Genomic DNA, 22,298 nt, shown 5'->3' on the forward strand with positions numbered 1-22,298 from the left:
TATTATCTCCTATTGGCAGAACCTGGACATCCTTAAATATATTTATTTAGCACAGAAGACCTCTTGAAAGAAAAATGGATTTATTTTCTATGCTTTTTTCATTGATGCCATTTTTGAAAAATATCAGCACACTAAAAGAAACAAAAAGTTCAGTTCACAAATTTAAGGGGAACTTAGTTGGAGCTGCTGGTGACTCAATTGCTTTGATATTTAAGAGGGAGAAAAACCCCTTAGAAATTCTGTTTTGAACAATTAACAATTTCCAACCAAATACAGTCCTTTCAAAAATTCAGATACCATTTAATTCATGTAAATCACATGAGGGAGAGAACAGCAGTCAGAAGCCTGTCCACCCTTGCTGAAATCCACAGAAACCTCCCTGGAGTGGATTGTGCTTCACCTTGGGCAGTGGGGAGATGAGGCAGAAAGAATGTAGAACAAATACCCAGAAGAGAGAAGGGGAAAGAAATTATGGAAATACAGACTTGTGTGTGTATGAACTTAATTTATTTTTACAGAATAGAGGAAAGTATATCCAGTACATGGTTCTGGTTGGGCTCTTCCTTGGCATTTCACTGGTACCAATGATATCTTCATTAAGACAGCAGGGGGAGAGGGGGAGGAGAAGAAGAAAAAGCACTTCAGAAAATTCAATGGACAGCAAATAAAATAGCATTGATTTTGTATAATTATGTGAGGATAGAAGTAAAAAAGAACAATGCCTGGAATAAGTTAAAGTTTTGACTGACGATCATTAGCAGAGCTGCTGTAGCATGCAGTGTTTTTTTTAATCTTTACTTCAAATTAAATCAAGCTATGGCTGCTAGATTTTACACAGTGCATGATGGTGCCTTGTATCACCAGATGAAACTTTGGGATAAATTTTCGTTTTGAAAAGTGAATTAGACACTTAAATATCCTATGAAACTGATGGAGCCCATTATCTTGTTTGTTATTCAGGTTTTTAAAAATTCCCTTGATGCAGCAATAATTGCATGTCTGAATCAACTGTATGTAAAGCAAAGTTTCAAATACTTTCTTCAAAATATTGCTCTCAAGCCTATTACACTTAATGTCATCCAGAACAGTCACAAGAAACTTGAAGAAAATTGCCTTTTTGCTTTTTTTCCTAATGTACTGAAAGTACTCTCTTGGAAGTTTTATGTCCTTGTCATTCCATAAAGTATTAACTGTGTTTTTTCAGTGAGCTGCCATTGTTAACAATATAACTATTGCATAAGCTGCAGAGTTGTATATCTTGAATTATAAAGTGGGATGAAGAGTAGCACTGTAAGTGGTGATGTTGGGTCCAGCCCTGCAGGCTCACTGACTTCAGTAACTCTGTCTATTCATGTGCATAAAAATTCTATCAAGATCACACCCAAGGTTAAATCATGGGAACTTGGAAATGGGAAACTTTAAAAAATACTTCTGAAAATAAAACAAAGAGCCAACTGAAACTAATGGGAAATTTTCCATTGACTTCAAAGGCAGTAGAATAGAATCAGAGCCATGAAGCTTCATACATGGGAAAGGAATCCATGACTACAATCTTGTACTAGTTTCTCAAAATTGTAATTTTATTATAGACTACCTTCTTTTACCAATTTTAATAATTTCTGGCTTCTTTTGAAATAAAGCACGTAGTCTTGCAACCTAGTACAAATAAATTTATCTCCATTTCAAAAATATAAAATAAATATGAGAAGTAAAGTTTTATAGAACTTGAATATTTAAAATTAAGCAATAAGATAACTATAACTCACAGTGAAGTCTGTTTTATACTCTACTAACAATACCAACACTAATTTTGTTGAGAAAGCATACAGGACTAGATGTTATTCTAACATATTAGCATACAACATTGGAAAGAAGGTCAGAATGGTTGGTTGGTTTGTTTTTTAAGAGAGGAAGAATGTTCACATTCTCAAATTTCATTATTAGATTGTGGCATCAGTTTTAAAAAATACATATTTTTCCACAAATCTTAGGTACATTTAGAACCGAACCTGAAAAAAAAACCTTTATAAGGTGCTAAGAATTATGCAGCTCCTTTTTACTCATTTCTTAAAATGTCTGTGTAATCCCTTAGTCAGACTTTCATTTGAAATGTCAAAATATTGTACAGTATGTTCTCTGCTGGACAAGCACAATAAAATGGCTTGTTTTCATCAACAGAAAATTTGGCCCTGGAAGCAGAAATTCCTGAAAACTGGAGAGATGCATTTGCATTCCTTTTTTTTCTTGGTGTTTGGGCACATTTGCGTGAGTTTTGAGAACGCTTTGAAAAGTGTATTGTAAGCTGTTGTGTTGAGTTCATCTTACATATCTTTCTATGAACACTGAACATGAAATCCAAATCTCTCCATATGACTAATGTGACGAACTGGAAATAATAAGGACATTTTTAATAATAAGCCATCTCACTGTAATTTGCAGAATATTTTATTGTATAATTCCAAATAATTAAGGTATTTTAGAAATTGAATCAAGAGCACTCCAGGAACAGAATAAGAGGTGGTATTTTCAGTTAACTATTGCAATTTTTCAGTCTCAGTTTGAAGACTAAGATGGCTCGTTCATTCCTATGTCAATAGAAGTGCAAGAAGTGGTGAAAGACACAAAGATTATTTAATTTTGGCACAAAGTTGTCAACATAATATTTTGAATCAAGAGATTGGGGTAATCTGCCTACATGGAGTACCCTGGCGTTACCAACATGACATATATTTTTTGCTCATGAAGTAAAATAACTGCCATGAGTTCTACCATGTCTCATTCAGGCTACATTAAAACCTGGATGCCATAAAATCTAAGCACTTTAATTCGTGGGAGTCTCCATGTTGCAGGTTTATATTTGCTTTCTCCTGTACGTAGTTGGCACAGTATATGCAACTGTTCTTTTGGCTTTGGCTCTGCAGTGCCATTCAAAAACCACAAAGACAGATTCCCTCTGCAATCCAGAAAATGCAGACTTGCAACTTTTCAGCATTTAAAAAGACTTTTGTCACCCACTGTCAGAGAGAACAAGGTAAAACCAGCATGGTCACTTTAATAGTTGGTACTTAAAACAAAGATGGATTTGAATAGTTGCTGTGGCTTTTGGCAGTGTGTGTTTGTGCTGTTCTGTCACACAACACAATAGTTTCCAAGCTGTCTTAACCACAGCATCAGGGGAAGCTGTGTACTTGTTTCCTTGTAACCTTGTAAATCATACTGTCCATTTACATGCTTTCAATAAACAAGAGAATTTCTGCAAGTGCTTTCATTAAATTGAGTTCCCCACTGTGACACCAGTCTTCCTCCCTATACTTGTATTGAATGACTCTGTCTGAGGTTGGTAGTAAAGACTGAAGGGCAAAAAACAAACCAAAATAACAAAGCTGAAACAATCAAACCTCGGGCCATTAAGGGCCATGTCTTCAAAGCTGGATGTCTAAGCAGAGAGAACATGTGGTTTCATTGATTAAATGCAGACTAGGCGACAGCAACTTGAAACTTTTAATTTCACTTGTGCTCCTGTCTCACTTTGCAACCCTTAAGCAACTTTATTTAACTCTGAGGAAGATCTAGCATTGCCTTTTGTAGAGTCACAACACCAGTCCTAAAGGCCAAGGGAGACTTAAGACACACTTTGAGTTGTCCTCGTTCTGGGCTGCTCCAAGGGTGCAAGAAGGCCTTCTGAAGGAAATGCAGAATAGCCTCCCAATGTAGTACACTTACATAAGATCCTAAAGCCCTCAGCCTTACTCCCTTACATTGAATATACTGGGTCTTATCCTGCATTTCTTGGATACGTCTGAGCTGCTTTTGATACTGGCTCTGCCAGAGCAGTTTCCTCTGAGGGGACTAAAGGTTTTCTGTAGTTCCTATATTCCACCACAACACTGTATGCAGTCCACAGCTGAACCCAAAACATACAGCCTCTGTGTCTCAGTTTTTCAATCATTTAAACTGAAAAATAAAAATGCTTTTTGAATTCCAGGAGGAGGCTTAATAATGCTTGTCATGACGATTTTGCAAGGGATTGTTAGCTAACCCTGGGAACAAAAGCAGCTGAAGCACAAGTTCTTATCTCTCAGGAGGAAATGGGAAGTGCCACAAAAGGATTCATAGCAGGAAGAACAAACCATACATCCGCTCCTAACTAACATATTACCTTTCAGTGACTGGCCTGCCTGTGATAGTAGGGGTCTGGACTCTGTGACCCAGGAGGTCAGTCCCAGGCCTGTGTTCCCATAACATGCAAACAAAGCAGGGAATTAGCCCATCTCCTGCTGGTAGCGATCTGGTCAGAAACATGGTCAGTGTTGCTGTTTCAGGGCAGAGTTCTCAAACCCCTTACTGACATGTGTAAATGAGCACTGGGGTGAATATAATTAACTGTATCTTGTATTACCAAAAAATACCTTCACAAAGCCAGTGCATGAACATATGAAGTCTGGCCTTTTGACTCCTTATTTTGAGGATGGAAATCCAAAACCTGACAAGTTTAAAAAAAAGTATCAGAAAAGGAAAAATTCCCTTGTTTCTACTGTGATGCTGGCTCAATGAAGCCTGGGGTACTGCCACAAACCCTGTTTCTTTGCTTGTTGAAACCAAGTCAGCAGAGGACATTTTATCTTATTTTCATCAGCTTTGCAGTGAGATATCTGGCACAGTCTACCCACACAGCTTGATGAAGAATTCTGGTTTTAGGTGCTTGGCTTCATTTTACCTTCTATTATGCTCAGGAGAGATAGAGTTGTCGTTAATATTTAAGTTGGAAGCCAGGTGGAATAATTGGATTAATCAATTATATTTACTTAATGCTCACATTGAGTTTAAGAAACACATCCGCTGGTTTATGTCTGATTACAGGTTCTGCCTTGCAACCGTACCAGTTCTGATTTTATTGTGAATCTTTAGATACTTGTCATCTCTTTTATGGTTCCTTCTCCTGGAACCTGTGGGTCTGGAAGAACTTGAGCTTTTCTTCCCTGAGATGCAAGACTTTGTGATTATAGAGATGCGAATAGTGTTTATAAATGTGAATGTTAACAGCTGTTCAGGCCACCATAGCATTTCTTAGAAAAATAAATTATTTCAGCAGTTAAACAACACCATTTAGGGCTTCTCTGGGTGCAGGAGTATTCTACTTGCCATACATTAGGAGGATGCTCTCATTTTCAATTCTGTTTTCATCTACTGTTTCCTATGGTAAGGTAGTTTTCATCCAAAGAGCTTGTCAGAGAAAACAGTATCTACAAAGAAGACAGCCTGAAGAATGGAGTTTTTTCTATCAATCAGTGGAGTGACATTAGTTTCTCCAAGCACCCCTTTTAGAGGTATACCTGACTGTTCCTGGCTCAGTAATTAATAAAAGTTTTGCTGCTGGAGATAGGAAAGAGAACTATGACTATCATACACGGAGCTGCCTCCTCTTCACAGTATTTCAGACTCTACTTCTCTGAAGGAATAGGCTTAAGTTGCCACCTCATTTTTCACCATACTCATCACCCATTCTAATGACTGATGGCTGGACACTACTTGGACTAGAAAGGATGATCAGAAGGTGAATAATGATGTATACAATGACAAGTATGACTGTGCCCAATTGTGGATATAATTATCCTTTAGCAATAAAGCAATGTTTGAACCTTCATTGCCTGTGTTAACACTATAAAATCATGTTTGCTCTGTCCTGCAGTAGCTGATGCAAAAGCTGAGCTGACTCTCTCAGAGACTGCAAATACAGCATGGAAAGGAAATTCTTATTTGTGATCACAAATTTGTAACTGCATTTTTTAGAGAAGAAAATAAGCAAGGCTTGTTTGCTGTTACCAAGCATTTACTGACTGCCAGTACCATAACTGTCAAGAGACCATCTCTGAAATTAATTAATTCAAAACAGTCAAACAGCAGAAAAAAAAGTGATTGCTTAGAAAATAGACTTTTAAAAATGTGATTGTTAGTACTTAGGTTAACAATGGCAAAGAGGGATGGAAGTTTTTGAAGTGTTCATTCACCAAAAGGGGAGAGGAATTGATCAGGATGGGTGCTGAGGTATTACAGTTGGTGATGGGATGAAATTGAGTGCAGGATCAGAAGAAGCAAATGTGTGAATATCCTCTGCTTTTGTTTCTTTTTATCACTATATTTATTCTGAAATTTTATTTGTGAAAAGTATAAAACTTAGAAAGAGCTAACATTTTTGCTAAACTCTCTTTACGTTGAGGCACAAAGTTATGGATTCTATATGTTAGTGGAAGATGAGGCTCTTTCAAAATATCTCAAAGGAGGTGAAGTGAAACAGTGAGCAAGTCCTTCTTACAAAGGACTGTTTGACAATCTTCCCAGCAGGCAAAAAAGAAAAGACCTAATGTAGCAAGTTCACAGACTTTATATAGACTTTATATAGCGGCTGGTCTAATGACCTCTTTCACCAAAGTTTGGGCAGGAGACTGAGAAGAAAGATCCTATCTATATCATACAAAGAATACAAATGGTATTGAAAAAAGAATTTAATGATGTTTCTGCAAAGCTTAGAGAAATAAAAATTACACATGTGTTCAAACTGAAACCCTAGATTCAAAACAGTCTGAGCTTCAAGGCAGTGAAATTCTTTATACAGACATTGTGACTTGGGTTTTTCTGTAGAGGAGAGGTTTGGAGGTCACTGAATAGAAGAGTCCAAAACATGATGATATGTCTCAGTTCCTTCTGTGGTCACTACTTCACTCTATAAAGTTTCCAGTCCTCTAAAGCTAAAGCAGGACATTGCTATTTAGGGAACTGGAACTTACAGTAGCTCTGAAAGTACATTTTTGCATCATCATTTTGCCATTTTATTTTTATACCCACTTTAAAATCTCATGGCCTCAAAAGCCAAATAGAGCACTAGTCTCCCTTTTTGTTGCATCTGGAATACTCAGGAATAAATAACAATTGCTTGAGATGACATTATTTGTTCAATTTAGGTTTAATATTATATTTATGGTCATTAGCAACTACCCAGTGTTTCAAAATGCAGAATTTTTGCTGTGTCAATGACTTTTAAGCTATCAGAGATATTATAGGATGGCACCGTATTTAATTTCTGACTCAAATACCCAGCAAGTGTGATGAACAAGTCCACGGATGCTATATTTCCACTGTTACGCTCAGTCCCTAGTTCTGACTTTAAAATGTGGCTCACTTTTAAAACATAAGAAATTTCCAGCTGAGACAGACCAACAGTCCATCTAGCTCAGTGCTTTGTTCCCAACAAAGACAAGAAATTGTTGCCGATGCTTTTTGACATCCATTTTCCCCCACATGCCCCCAGCAGTGCCTGTAATGGTGGAACTAGTCATATTAGAGGGTACATCCCTTCTCTTTAAGAGAACCTGTTTAAAGACCATGAAATTGTGGAATCCTTTTTTGAACCTACTAAAACTGTGTGCTCCACAGACACCTGTGGCAGCAAATTTCACTTCACTATCTGCTGTGTAAAGGAGTACTTTTTATTATCTGTTTTAAACAGATATATTACTAATTCTAATGAGTCTCGGTGGTTCTTGGTATTAAAAATATGATTTTCATACAGGAATTTTCCTAATTCAGTGTTTGTTGTCAGGCAGTGGGATTCAGGAGCTTCCCAGGTGAAGACTGGTGCCTGTGAATTTACAGTTAATTTGCTACAGGTACCTACGCAAATCATCTTAAATTTCCTTCATTATAGTGTAGCTCAGTGTTTTGTCAGAAGTGAACCCAGAAGGTGACCAGAACAGCCACAGTGAATGTGTTTAAACATTCAGTGCTTAGACAGTCCTTATCTGTGCTTCAAAAGTAGTTGATTATTAGTAATAATAATGAATGCTATTGCTTTGGCAATCCTTCCTCCTTCATATAAGCCCTACACAGAAGATTTTACTAAGTTTTTTTGGGGGAGGAGGGTTAATGCTTGAAATATTTGAAGTGAATGCAGAAACAGATTTTTTTTCCTCTTGAATACAAGATGGTTTTCTGCTTCACTGGAACAGAGGAGGGCAATATCTCCCAAGAGGCTCAAAAGCCTTGAAGATAATTGCTGCCAGGGTGGGTTAGTTTAAGCCTGTGTTTGGATAGAGCATGTGGCAGTATCTCTCAGGATGTATGGTATTAGGAAATGCAGTTCATTTTGATTGAACTAGCAAGGAAAGGATTTCTAAAATAATATTATACAGTAAACAAACTCCACTGCTGTAGGCTGAGCTCCTTCAAGCTCTTAGGAGTCAGTAAGTGTGTTATCCTCCAGAATAACTGCAACTGTTTCATTTTTTGTCCTTTAATATTTCAAACCACTTTTTGAATCAAGGTCAGCTATTTACTGTAATGGGTCAGAGATGTCTAGATAGATCTGGAGCGAAATGTCTGATAAATTCCTGGCAAATCCAAACTGAAGGGGGCTGCTTGTGTATAGGGGTGTGTGTTTGTGTGGAGGCTCAGGTGACTTCCCTCCTTCATATTTATTCTAATCCTAAGTGCCACTTCTGTTGTCCAGGCTGTATGTCGGAAATAACACAACACACATGCAGTAGCCCAAAGAGAGAAGTGGAGTAAAGAGGGCTTTGCGCTATAAGAAAATTTTCTTTTATGCAATCAAAGCAACATCTGCAGCTATTTCAATTCTTAAAATGCTTTTTCCAGGTTGCTTATAGGCTCTGCTGCCATTCACCTATCCATAAAGCAGAGGATTTTGAGTTTTTTCCTCATCTGTTCCATAGGTATCTTTCCACATCTGCATGTATGGATCCAATATGAAATGAAACAGGAAAGTGCAAGCCTATGCCTGCTGTTATGCATGTATACCATAGGAATATTTCCCTGGCCATCAAAGCTGATTTGTTTTTTAGTTCCCTTATTTTAGAGCCCCCCTATAAAAAAAAAGATTGCATAGAGGTCAGAACGGACTAGCAGAGGTAAGATTACTGAAAATACCATGGATTGGATGTAAAGTTAACACTGGCTTTATACCCTACATCAGTGGGTCACAACAAATATATGCCTTATTAGCAAAAGTATAAGTAAAGAATGTGCCTCTAGTATCTGAAATTTTGGTGTAGAGATAGGTCAAGATCCAAGATTTCCCATGCTTACAAAGATACTTGTATTAGGGACCTACCTCAGTTTTTAGTCCAAATGAAAAACCCAGCAGCAAACCCCCAAATGCCTTAGCAGATCTTCATATGAGGTCCATTTAAAGTACCCAGAGGTCTACACAGAAAACATAAAAGAGTGTCTTCTTATTTGATTCATGCAGTGACCTGAATAGATAGAGTGCTCTGCAATCAGAACAAAACAATAATTGCATTTTTGAGCAGGCATATTTTGCTGCCTGTAGAATAGTTTAAAACTCTCACTTTTAAAAAAAATATTTCTCCCTCTGGCCCTCTCTCAGATTTTATTGTGCACTGCCTCTCTGACTTCCTGAACTCATTCAAGATGTCTAGTTTTGTGTAAGCACAAAATGCTGGTAAGAATACTGCTGTGATTCCTTGCAGTAACGACTGTGCTGAAGAGTAGCACAAGGACACATATTGATAAGGAGTCTGTTGCCTGAAATGCTTTGGCACATGTCAGATGGAATTTGCTTTTGGGCTGAAGGCCAACTCCAGGCTTCTGCACCTCTTAGGACCCACTTAAAAGCTATTAGGAGAGTTTAAGTGGTGTGCGAGTCTCTTGTTGGCTGTCTGCGAAGGGCTAAAGATCACCCACTGTGAAGCATTAATGGTAGAGGACTATGTTTTTTGCTTTACTGCTGGTAGGTGTCATTCGTGGGCCTGCTGGCAATTTTGATCTCACTGATGCAAGCACACACAGACCTCAAAGGCAAAGAGGAGAAGTGGAAAAACAAAGCTGAACTGCTGTCTGTGCTCTCTTCTATCTTTGTCAGGATTCATTCAACATGAAGGCTTTGAACTTCCTAAGTGAAATAAGCTTAGGAGAGCTCTTTAAAAAAAGTTTTAGAGCAGTTATCGAGAAAATATAATGACAGAAACTTTAGGACAGAATACCAGGGGATTATTCTGCTATGAGCTGCTTCTTCATAAAAATATATAGAAGGCAGGCTCTTTTCTGTCATTCTGTACATTGTGGAGAAAATTAGACTTATTGTCATTACTGTATCCTCTTTCCTCTGTTCATGGTCAGAAGACTTGTAATGCTGTATAGCATGTGAAAATATTCACACAGAATGTTCTGTCCTGCAGCCGTCAGCATGGGGCAGAAGAAAAATTGGCTGGAGAAGCGCATTTCAAGCTTCTGGAAATATGATGTCCATTTGGCTCTGCTTTGTCTTTGTGCACCCCCTGTATTGGCAGCATCTCTGCTCCTTCAAGGAAAGAGTAGAGCAGGAGGAAGACTGAGAAGTTACTTTAATCATAGCTGCAGATGTAAACACCATTTCTTCTTCTGCTCTGTCTTTTCTTCCCTAGGGAACTGAGCTGCTGCCAGAAATTAAAGGCAGCTAGTAGTTCCTTGGTTGATGTAAACTGTTGCAGCCAGTGTTTAAACATGTAGTCTGTATGCTTTCATCCTGCAGGAGCAGTGCTCTTGCTGGCTGACACTGCCTTTATTTATTACTTTGTGATCCCTTAAGACCTCTCATGATCTTCTTGTGGTTTTAATTCCATGTCTGAGAATCATTGGGTTAGAAATGTTTATTTACTATTTCTAGCTTGTTCTTATTTCTTTTTGTACCTAAACCTGAAACTGTCCTGTGTTAAGTTCTGTGCAGTCCCATGCAGCCTCCCTTTTTCAAAGAACGTTGAAGTTAAATGAGAAATCTGAATGACTGCTGGGGAAAAGTGGTATTGTACCCTTTCACCAAAGGAGAACCAAACCAGAGCAAAGTGCTAAAAAGGTTTGCTCTTTGTCAGAATCAGGACTTAGGGATTCACATTCCCATTGCACCAGATTCTTTAATCACACCACCCATCATATTTTCCTCAATCCTTTTATTTCTCAAATGTGTACATTCTTAGGATATGTGCTTGGCCATCAATACTGAAAAGGGACAACAGGACCCTCTCACTGAAAACAGTTATTATTATACAGTCCTGGAATCCTGAATGAAAATGAACAAAAAATAAATGGCAAACCTAAACAAAAGTAACTGAAGAAAAAAAAGTCTGTAAATGGTCCATATCCTTGGTAAACTGTTCTCCCCTACTGTCTCTGGTGTTTCTTTCCTCTCTGTACTCTAAGGGAAATCACTGGATGTTTTTGTACTGCTATAAAATAGTTACTGCTATATCTTTAGTGTTTTATACTGCTGTAAAATAAAATTCTGTATTCTAATGATATGTGGGAGCAGAAGGTGTTTCCTGTATGAAGTGCTCTAGTGTCATTCCTCGAGTAGTGAGAATATTGCACTTTCTCCACTTGTGCATACAGAAAAGTGTAATTGGATCACCAGGAAAAGATAACAAATCTAGATACCCAGACACTTGTCAGGCACTACTGATGCTGAGATATTGTACAGTTGATAAATAATTCAGCTATTTAGCTGAATAGGGATTTCAGAGGTTTAGCTCTACGTTCTTCATCCATCATTTTAATATCTTTCCCTTTGTCTGTTAACTGGCTATCTGATGGCAATGATTTAAAAAATTTTGTTTGATAACCTTCTGTTTGCCTGTTACAGGTGCTGTGTCATATAAGCAAGATTTGTTCTGTAGCTGGGGAACATCTTTTGTTCATTGGACCCATAAGTGACTACACCATACATGACAGATTCTCTGAGCGGTTAGGGTGCAAACAACTTTATTAATCTTTCTTGATAGCTCCTTAGCAGTGTTTATGGAGTAGTTCTTAGTACTGTGAAGAAGCAGCATGCTAAGTAATATTAAAAGGGGAAAGAGAGACCTCCATCTGGCTTTGCTGGAAAGATGAACATACGATGACACTTTCAGCTTTATTTATATCAAGGTGCCTAAGAGGTTGATGGGTGACTAGGGTCATATTTTCTCCCTGGGCCATATGCTACAAATAGGGAAGATAAGAATATGGCAGCCCACACTCATTTGTGTAAGTCTCTAAATGAATGATATCCCACAAGATAATGTGACACCATGCAGAATCTCATCAATGATGTAGCACCATGCAACACATTTAAAATGTGTCAAGATGTTGTCTCCACAGAAGCAATGTTTAGTCACTTAGGTCACTAAAAGCAGCTTTTTCAAATTATCCACAGACGTCTTGCCAGGCTGCCCACATATCTCTAGATAAAAGCAAACTGTTTGCTTCACAGTGTAGAATAATTTATAGGTAGGGACCAATTTGCTTGCAGAGAAACAGCAGGTTGCCTTCATTTTTTCTTAGTACAAAATGCATTATGCTAAACACAGTACAGAACATTTGTGTTCCAAAAGGGGAAATATTTTAAATTAGTTTAGTATTATTAGTTTTTCTCAAACAGATGTGTCCAGTTTTTGTCACAGAAAGCTGTAAGCCCTCTGGAAAAGGGTCAAGAAAGCAAACAAAGAATATTGTTCTTTTCCTTTTACTGTGTTAAGTGCAGCTGTCCAGTGGCAGATAATTCCACAACTTTCACAGTTTTGAAATGTGGAATGTAAACTCTATTTTATGAATACTTCATGAAATGAAATTGTGTCAAAACTTACCTTTTTGGTTAAAAAACTCAATTTTTTACTCTTCCTCTATCTTTTTTTTTCTCTTTCTACCTTAAAAATGATCAGAAAGCATTGGACCACAGGCACATTTTGTATTGAAAACATAATCAAAACAGAAAAATCTCCATGAAAGGTTTTGGCTTCGGTGAAATCATAGATTTTAATGAAAATGCATTTTGTTGAAATTTTCCAGATAGCTCCTCATGTAAGATTCTTTTCATCTCCATTTCCAACTTTCTTAATCCAGCTTTACATCATCACATAGTACATTGCTGAGTTTATAGAGCCCTAGATGAGATCCATCAGAACTATTTCACCTAAGATATGAGATCATTTCTTTGGGGATGAAAGACTAGGGAATTAATTCACTACCATACTAAATAGATCATTCTCACTTTTTGACAAATTTGTTAAGTTTTAAACAGTGCAGCATTAGACTAGTGAAAAATTAGACTAGGCCTTGGGGGAAGGTTAATAAAGACACCAATATCCCTTTGCTAGTAGGTGCAATATTCCATTTAATATGAGTCCTGGAGGTTATCATCTGTTCCTCTTTGCCCACTGAAGTGAAAATATCACAATGATCACCATCTGGAGTAAATTTTCAACAATCAGCAATTTTATAATGAAAGAAGGGATATTTCCTTATAAGCACATGCTGGGGCTATCAATAACTTTTGGATGCCTTGAAGTCCTACACAACTCGGAAGCTCATGTTAGTTGAAAATTTGGAGTTCTGCATGGTTCCTTCTTCCTTGTGTTCTATGAAGGAGTCCTACCTGCTTGTGCACAGGCAATTAAAGACTTTGCTTTCTAATTTGCCATTTTCACTCTGCCAGCTACAAAAATCCTCTTTGTGAACAGAGAAGGACTGGTGGATGATGTGGCGGTTGGAGGCTGACTAGGGCACAGCAATCATGAAATAATACAGTTCTCTATTCTTAGAGAGGCCAGGAGAGGGGGCAGCAGAACAGACATCCTGGACTTCCAAAGGGCTGACTTTGGCTTGTTTGGACACCTGCTTGACAGGATCCCTTGGGAGATGGTCCTGAAGGGTATTGGGGTCCAGGAAGGCTGGACACTCTTTAAGGGGGAAGTGTTAATGGCTCAGGAGCAGGCTGTCCCCAGGTGCTGTAAGAGAAGCTGGCGGCAGAGAAGGCCACCCTGGCTAAACAGGGAGCTTTGGCTGCAACTCAGGGAGAAAGGGAGAGTTTATGGCCTTTGGAAGAAGGGGCTAGCCACTCACAGTGATTACAAAGATGCTGTGAGGCTATGCAGGGCAGAAATCAGGAGGTCTAAAGCCCAGCTAGAAATTAATCTGGCTTCAGCAATCAACGACAACAAGAAATGTTTCTACAAGTATGTCAACAGCAAAAGAAAGGCCAGGGAGAGCCTCCATCCCCTGCTAGACACAGGAGGAAACATGGTAACAAGTGACGAGGAAAAGGCTGAGGTGCTTAATGGCTTCTTTGCCTCAGTCTTTAATAGCAAGACTAGTTGTACTGAGGGAATCCAGCCTCCTCAGCCAGAAGACAGAGACTGGGAGAACAACCCCCCCACAATCCAGGAGGAGAGAGTCAGTGACCTACTGCATCACATAGACACACACAAGTCTATGGGACCGGATGGGATACACCCGAGGGTGCTGAAGGAGCTGGCTGGGGTGCTCGCCAAGCCGCTTTCCATCATTTACCAGCAGTCCTGGCTGACCGGGGAGGTCCCAACAGATTGGAAATTGGCCAATGTGACAACCATATACAAGAAGGGTCGGAAGGATGATCTGGGAAATTACAGGCCTGTCAGCTTGATCTCGGTGCCTGGGAAGCCGATGGAGCAGCTCATCCAGAGTACCATCATACAACACATGCAGGACAACCAGATGATCAGGCCCAGTCAGCACAGGTTTATGAAAGGCAGGTCCTGCTTGACAAACCTGATCTCCTTCTACGACAGGGTGACCTGCTTATTGGATGAGGGAAAGGCTGTGGATGTTGTTTACCTTGACTTCAGTAAGGCCTTTGACACCATTTCCCACAGCATTCTCCTGGCGAAACTGGCTGCTCGCTGCTTGGATGGGCACAGGCTTTGCTGGGTAAAAAACTGGCTGGATGGCCGGGCCCAAAGAGTTGTGGTGAACGGAGTTAAATTTGGTTGGTGGCCGGTCACGAGTGGTGTCCCCCAGGGCTCGGTTTTGGGGCCACTCCTGTTTAACATCTTTATTGATGACCTAGACGAGGGGATCGAGTGCACCCTCAGTAAGTTTGCAGACGACACCAAGCTGGGTGGGAGTGTTGATCTGGTCGAAGGTAGGGAGGCTCTGCAGAGAGATCTGGACAGGCTGGAGCGATGGGCCAAGGCCAACTGTAGGAGTTTCAATAAGGCCAAATGCCGGGTGCTGCACTTTGGCCAAAACAACCCCCAGCAGCGCTACAGGCTTGGGGAGGAGTGGCTGGAGAGCTGCCAGTCAGAGAGGGACCTGGGGGTGTTGATTGACAGCCAGCTGAACATGAGCCAGCAGTGTGCCCAGGTGGCCAAGAAGGCCAATGGTATCCTGGCTTGTATCAGAAATAGCGTGGCCAGCAGGGACAGGGAAGTGATCTTACCCCTGTAGTCGGCACTGGTGAGGCCGCACCTCGATGACTGTGTTCAGTTTTGGGCCCCTCACTACAAAAAGGACATTGAATTACTCGAGCGTGTCCAAATAAGGACAACGAAGCTGGTGAAGGGTCTGGAGCACATGGGAGTGGCTGAGGGAACTGGGGTTGTTTAGTCTGAAGAGGAGGCTGAGGGGAGACCTCATCGCCCTCTACAGCTACCTGAAAGGAGGTTGCAGAGAACTGGGGATGAGTCTCTTTAACAAAGTAATAAGTGATAGGACAAGAGGTAATGGCCTCAAGTTGCACCAGGGAAGGTTTAGACTGGATATTAGGAAGCATTTCTTTACAGAATGGGTTGTTAGGCGTTGGAATGGGCTGCCCAGGGAGGTGGTGGAGTCCCCATCCCTGGAGGTGTTTAAGAGTCAGGTCGACATAGCGCTGAGGGATATGGTGTAGTTGGGAACTGTCAGTGTTAGATTAATTGTTGGACTAGATGATCTTCAAGGTCTTTTGCAACCTAGACAATTCTGTGATTCTGTAATTAGATGAAATAGTAGTTTTTGATCATTCTTACATTAGAATTCAGGACTCCACAGGCAGAAAATCTTCAGTGACAGTTTTCCATTTCTAGAACTCTCCTTCTGGTTCTGCCTGAAGCTGAAATAATCAATAACAAAGATCTGTGAAGATTAATCTGCGCAGACAGGTATTCATATTGGACTTGGTGGTATGAGAAACCAGAAGATAAATTTGGATGGGTAGCACAACAGTGTCCACTAATGCAGTCCGCAGTAGGATATACACTGTTTCTTTGGTGTTTTCCATTATATGTTCTAGAGTCTTTTATTTCTGTTTTTTTGTTACTAAAAATATTCATATTCCCTGACATACATCGACTATGACAAAAATTATATTGACCTATAGGGAATCTGTGTGCATGAGCAAGGATGAATTTTTTTGTCACAGACTGGAAACACAGATGATTTGGGGCTCAGAGGTTTATTAATTATCACAGGTGATATGGTCTTGATGAACTTATGTAACATCAAGTTTTGAGAATAACTCCTTTCTGTCATAAGTAAATGGTAACACAGGAATGAAGTTATGTTAGCCTAGGCAGTTTGTATTCTCCACATCTGAACTTTGGCACTTCAGCGTCCACTTACGGGCAAGTCTGAGAAGCTGAGTAGGATTGTGTCGCACAGCGCAGGGCCTGGCTGGATGACTGGCAGCCTTGAATTCATGGCTTCACCTGAGGCATTAATGTCGTCGTTCTTGTAGCTCTTTCAGTCCTGCTTTCTGGAGTACAGTGGTAATTCTAGTGATTAAGTCTTGTAGTTTGTTCTCTCTTTTGACCTGTCACCATTCGTAGTAATCTGTAAAAGGAGAAAAGTCTGCTGTAGCTGAGCTGTATCACTCACAAACCTCTTTCTTCTTTTCCACTACTATCTCTCTTTTCCCCCCTCCCTCTTGCGTGTCTCCTTATACCAGTACAATAAATGCACTCTGTAGTAACCCACAAGTAAAAAACACAGTCTTGAACCATGAAGCACATAAAATTTAAGTTGGGAATAATGCTCAGTACTATAATATAGAAATATTAATTTTCCCAGAAACAAAGTGATATACTACTCAGTTTGTGAGGCTTGCCAGAGATACTTTCAAATAAACCAACAATCACTGGCAATCTGTGAGGAAGGAGAAGTGTGTGCATGTGTATGGGGATGGACAAAGTGGGAAGAAAACTAGTCCCACATTTATTTATTTATTTATTTGTTGGTTCAGGGGAGAGAAAGTTTCCTGCTGTCTTAGCTCCCCCTCCTGGCGGTCAGGAATTGGGCTCTGTCATGTTCCTGTTGACTGACAGGAACCTGTACACGATCCAAATTTCCAAAGACAAAGCTTGTGTTGGTTATAATATCATGCCTTTTCAGAAGGGATTTCCTGAAGCCTGCATCCTTATGGGAAATGTGTCTGCTTAATAACTTGCAGGAATGTAGCTGGAAAGAGATGAAAGGCTTGGAGGAGTGCAAGGTTAGAGAAGAGCAAGGGGGAGAAGGATGGCAAATGACGTCCTTACACCCATTGTTGCAAGATATACCACTCTCTAAACTTTCTCCTGCCTCTGCCAAGGCAGATCCAAATCCCTTTCACTTGCCTCCAGCAGGCTGCCTGATCTGAGCTACTGAGAATAATTAGAAGTGCAAATTGAGAGGCAAAACCAGAAACGTCCCAATCAGAGCAGAAAAGAATATGAGGGAAGAGCTCATTTATGTACATTTGCTGAATCATTTTGCTAACAGTATTGCAAAGGCAATAATGTATTTCTCTGCCAAAATCTGTCCATATAGACTTAATAGTGTACAGAGACACTTTAAGGTTTCCTTCCAGTGCTAGCTACCGATCATTATCCTGACATCAATATTCACTTTAGAAGAGGGCACCAAGGATGGTTTCTTCTATTCCTCTTCACCTCTTTTTCTTCCTTCTTACCTCTTCTTACATAATACACACCCATAACTATGAAACAGCCACAGCAGCAAGCACACAAAAGGGCTTCCTGTACAAGCATTTTGGTTCCTTTGGGTCATTTTCCCTGTGCCTTTGATGCAGAGATTATAGCCTCATATTAAATTTTGAATGCGATGTTCAAACCCAAGTAACTCATAGAGAAACATATACAATAAGCCATCACCTAAGGCTTCGAAGCAGTTAAAAAAAAGCAGGTTGTTCATTCATGTGTAGATGTGAACTTTACTTATGTGGAAAAAAAGGATTTGTCAGTATTATTCCATAATTATTTTTGTTACCAGGTGACAGAAATACAGGGACATTTTTCTTAAGCACTAGGAACTCTGTACCACGTTTCAGAGGAATAGAATTATATTTGTTTTCTGGTTGTCATTCAATTCCAGACATAATAGCTTTGTAGTTACTGTATATTATAATTCTGTAGAGTAAGATTATGACTTGATTATGACCTTGGTCTGCAGTAAAGCCAAGAAAATTTATGCCAAATGGTTTTGTGCTAAATGAGAGTCACTGACTGGTAGTAGTGAAAAGAGTAGATATGACCATTTGGTTTTGGTTTTGCTTGCCTTTCAATTTATGGTGTATGACAGTCGGGCTCAGATAAATGGATGAACTGCTAGGAAAATTGGTGCTGAGTGATTAGAATATCAGAGAAAAAAACTTGTATTCCTAGAACCTATTTTTGATTATTTTCTGGATTCCTTGAAGGAAAAAATAGCCAAGCATTGTTAATTTTATTCCTTCTAAAACATTAATAGCCTTAATATAAAACATGGGAAGACTAATGAAGACAGACAACCTGGCTTCAGGAGCACAACAAAACTCCTGTGCTTATAACATAGGGCTGTAAGTATTTATATGCAGGCTGTGCTCCATATGCTATCTCCTCCCTTTATTCTCTGTTATCTCCCTTGAACATTAATAGGTTCTCAGGGAGCCACAGGGACTTTGACGCTATGCCTGGGACTGGATATTTGGAAGACCTGCAGCATGAAAGGTGGGGAGGACGGCCCTGACGGCAGCTTTGGATCTTCTTTAGACACCATAGACACAGCCACTGAGGCAATACTGGTCAGTGAGGTAGAAAAGAGTTCCATAAGCAGTCTGCTGTTGGGATTTTTTCCCTAGCTACCACAAAACTATGATTGAGTGACATTTTCAGTAATGTATGAATTATAGAAACATATTTGTTTTTTGCAGCTAAATTATGTCATGGCTATGCACAAAGGGTGAATAAAACTTGAAGTTGTGTGGAAAATTCTGACCAGTGAATGGGAGACTAATAAAATCTTCACCTTTCCAACTTGCAGCCAGATATTTCAGACTTTAAAAACCTTTAATCAAAATATCTTAAAGAAGTTGTTCAGATCCAGTGTTGAACAAAAGCAAATTTGAAATTTGTATCCAGTACACAAAGCCATAGTTGTTCTTCTCCAGCTAACATTAGTCATGCCAAAAGGGAATTTAAATAAGGAAGGTTTGAAAAAAGGCAGTGAGATAAAAATGTTGATTAGAAACACCTCTTAAGATATGAAAAGGAACATTTCCATTGATGTCAGGAACTCAGGCCACTAAGCCTAATTTTCAGACATGGCCACCTAAAACTTTTGCATATGTTCTCATCTATTTCAATGTGCTTTTCTCAACTTTATTATATCATTCCCTAAATCCTAATGGGATTTAATAACCTGGCTGCAGTAAGACAGGAAATGTCCTAGACACTTGGAAGACGTGGCCTGTGCTCCAAGGAGGATATAGTGAGAAATAATAGTAATCAAGTGTACAGGGTAAGGAAATAGAAACAAAAATGACCAAGGTGATGATGGGCAGATGGGTTATTATTGAGGCATTTTCTTGGTTTCTTTAATTTTAAGTTAATCACGACAAGATTCCCTTACCCTCATCTTCTCTTCCTAGATTGGTATTTAGAGCTTTCCGGCTTCACAATAAGCAAAGTAACTGCGACCTATAGTTTATGAGTCAATTCCCAAGATTTACAATCATGAAAGCTAAAGAGTGCCCTTAATTCCTTCACTTCCAGAATTCTACTTCTGCAAATGATCAGTTCATTTGAAGAGACACTCAGTTCAGTTTTTGTAAGAATATTGAAAACAGAGAGCTTGCTTTAGGAAGCCAACATGGCAGGGATGGAGAGAAAGCTGTTACTCTACCTGCCTTCAGTTTTGGCAATTTATTAAAGAATAAACTCTTCCAGCTTTTCCAGCCTTCTGGAATTTGCAGAGGATGTTTTCCTTCACAGAGTGTCTTTTTTAAATCAAGTAGATTGTTCAACTCTTCAATCTTTTTAATGCCTTTGGGGAAGAGACTTCTAACACAGGGACACAACTCACTTTTGCGTTAGGGTCTCTGAGATTTGCTGAAAAATGCTGCAGCTATGACCACTACTACGAGTTATTATCAAACGGTTGTAAAAGACTACTGAGGTAAAGCTTTTCCCAAAAAATTTATTTAAACACATTCAGTTGTATCCTTGCTTCCTCATTCCTTCCCTCTGTCACACCACAGTCAACCCTGAAGTCATAAATATCTAATTAGATTTGTCCTTGTTCTCTTAACACAATCAACAGTAGTTACCAATGCATATTTTCTGTACTAAGTTTTATAATACCAGTTTATTAAGGACTGATAGCTGGAGATTAGGATACTGGCATTAATAAAAGGACTTGACTCCCTTTATGCCATCATAACGGGAGAAAACAGTAGGAAAGCTTTAACAGATTCCTAAGGGCAAAATCTGTGTAATGATAAAAAGGAGATGAACTTCAGAGTGCCAGCTTGCAAAGTGCTGATATGCTTAAGTGACTGTCCAGTCACAGATCTTTTACTTGCAATATCTAATGAGAAGTGTTGTGTGTTTCACCCAATTTTCTGGAATCATTACTGAAATGTTTTGTTCAGGTGCCACATTTGCATAGGTGAGAGGTACTCTAGGCAGAGTTCTAGAATAAGGTGAATGCATAGATCAGTTTTAATATGATGTTCCCTCCTTAGGACATTCCCAGCAAACCAGGAGCTGCAGCTGACTGTGGCATTATGTCTTCATCTGGGCTTTCTATCATACTCAGGAGCCAAATAAAACCTAATCATCAATTGGACTTAGTATTGAAAGAGAGCTCAGTGCAGGGTATTGGCCCTGTTAGGAGGTATAGACTCTCTCTCACCAGTGATGGGAAGGGAGTGAGAGAACCACTATTATTACTCTGTGTGGTCCCAAGCATCTCAGAGGAGGCTCTGCATATTCTTTCTTATTTTAAAAAGACAGTGTCATGACAGATCAGAGCAGTATGATCTAGATGGGAGCCAGGCCATATTAAAGGCAGATAAACTGTCACACTTAGGCTCATGTTAAAATGTAATCCTGTTAGAGTTTCTCTACAGTATCACGTCATCTTACATAATTGAAAAGAAACCACTCTTGACTGAAATATGCCTGCGAGAGAGAAAACCGTGAACAGTGGGGTAGCTAATCTTACTGTTACACACAACATGCAGTATAGGCTGCATTACAGTATACATACATTTACCATTTTAATTCATAATGATAAGCTACAGGACTTTTCATGGTCTCATTTTTTATCTCCATCTGTTCTATCCTTGAGGCTGATACCTGATGATGCTCCAAATAAATATAGTAATCTACAAGAGCAAGGTTGCAAGGTTATAACAGTTTGACACCCAAAGAATCTTTCTATACTGTCAGTCCATGGGGTTCCCAAAACCAGCATCTGGGACATGTTATAAACTGCACAGCTGTAACAGAAGAACAAGCTTTCATACACCTCTGAATTACATTTCTTTCTGAAATGCCTGGATGGTGTTTAAACTGCTTAAATAAAGGAAAAAATATTTTAAAACATAGTTTCTGTTCACTGAAATTAAGGAAAAAATATTTTTAAACATGGTTTCTGTTCACTGAAATTCTATTTTCCTGAAGTCCCAGCCACTGAGTTTTGATCTGGGCAAACAAAATCTGTAAAAATACTGTGCTTATGTAACTGCAATTCAGGACTCTGAGATCTACACATGCATGGTACTTGCCAAGGTTTATATCCTTCATTAGGTTCAAGTATGTAAAATGCAGCATTTTTTTTCAGTCATTGGAAACAACATATAACAAGAGAAGGTAACGTCACACAATACAGTATCTCTCATTGCATGCATTACAGAGTTAAATTGTTTGGTTATAGATCTGAAAAATAAATAGTAGCTGGGAATGTAAAAGTTAAAAAGTACACTTAGAAGCTGAAAACGTACAACAGAGAACTCATCTATACTAAAGCTAACAAATTTGTTTATGTAGCCATTCACAGACAAATGTGTAGCAGAATTAAAAGGAGTATCTAGCCTTTATGGTTTCAAAGAAAGTGCTCTCCTGCAAAACTGCTGTAGTTTGAGCTGACATCCTAAAACAATAACTTAGCAGATGTGAGCCTGTTTCATTTAGTGGAAAGCTAATTCTGAAGTCTGTTGACAGCACAGTTCACATCAGAAACAACATCAAGATGAGAGT

The 22,298-nt window shown here is 39.2% G+C and overlaps 1 protein-coding gene across 3 annotated transcripts in view; it reads left to right on the top strand.

Moving 5' to 3' along the window:
* FLRT2 (fibronectin leucine rich transmembrane protein 2) overlaps nucleotides 1-22,298 on the top strand; it is a 68,037-nt gene that overhangs the window by 34,909 nt on the left and 10,830 nt on the right. Inside the window, exon 2 of one of the 3 annotated variants that reach the window (XM_074868547.1) lies at nucleotides 18,693-18,764. The exons of the other annotated variants lie outside the window; for them this stretch is intronic. The gene's annotated coding sequence lies outside the window, so the exon portion shown is untranslated. The remainder of the gene's footprint in view (nucleotides 1-18,692; nucleotides 18,765-22,298) is intronic. 3 annotated transcript variants of the gene reach the window in all.

Source organism: Strix uralensis, chromosome 4, assembly GCF_047716275.1.
Source record: "Strix uralensis isolate ZFMK-TIS-50842 chromosome 4, bStrUra1, whole genome shotgun sequence".
Lineage (NCBI taxonomy): Eukaryota > Metazoa > Chordata > Aves > Strigiformes > Strigidae > Strix > Strix uralensis.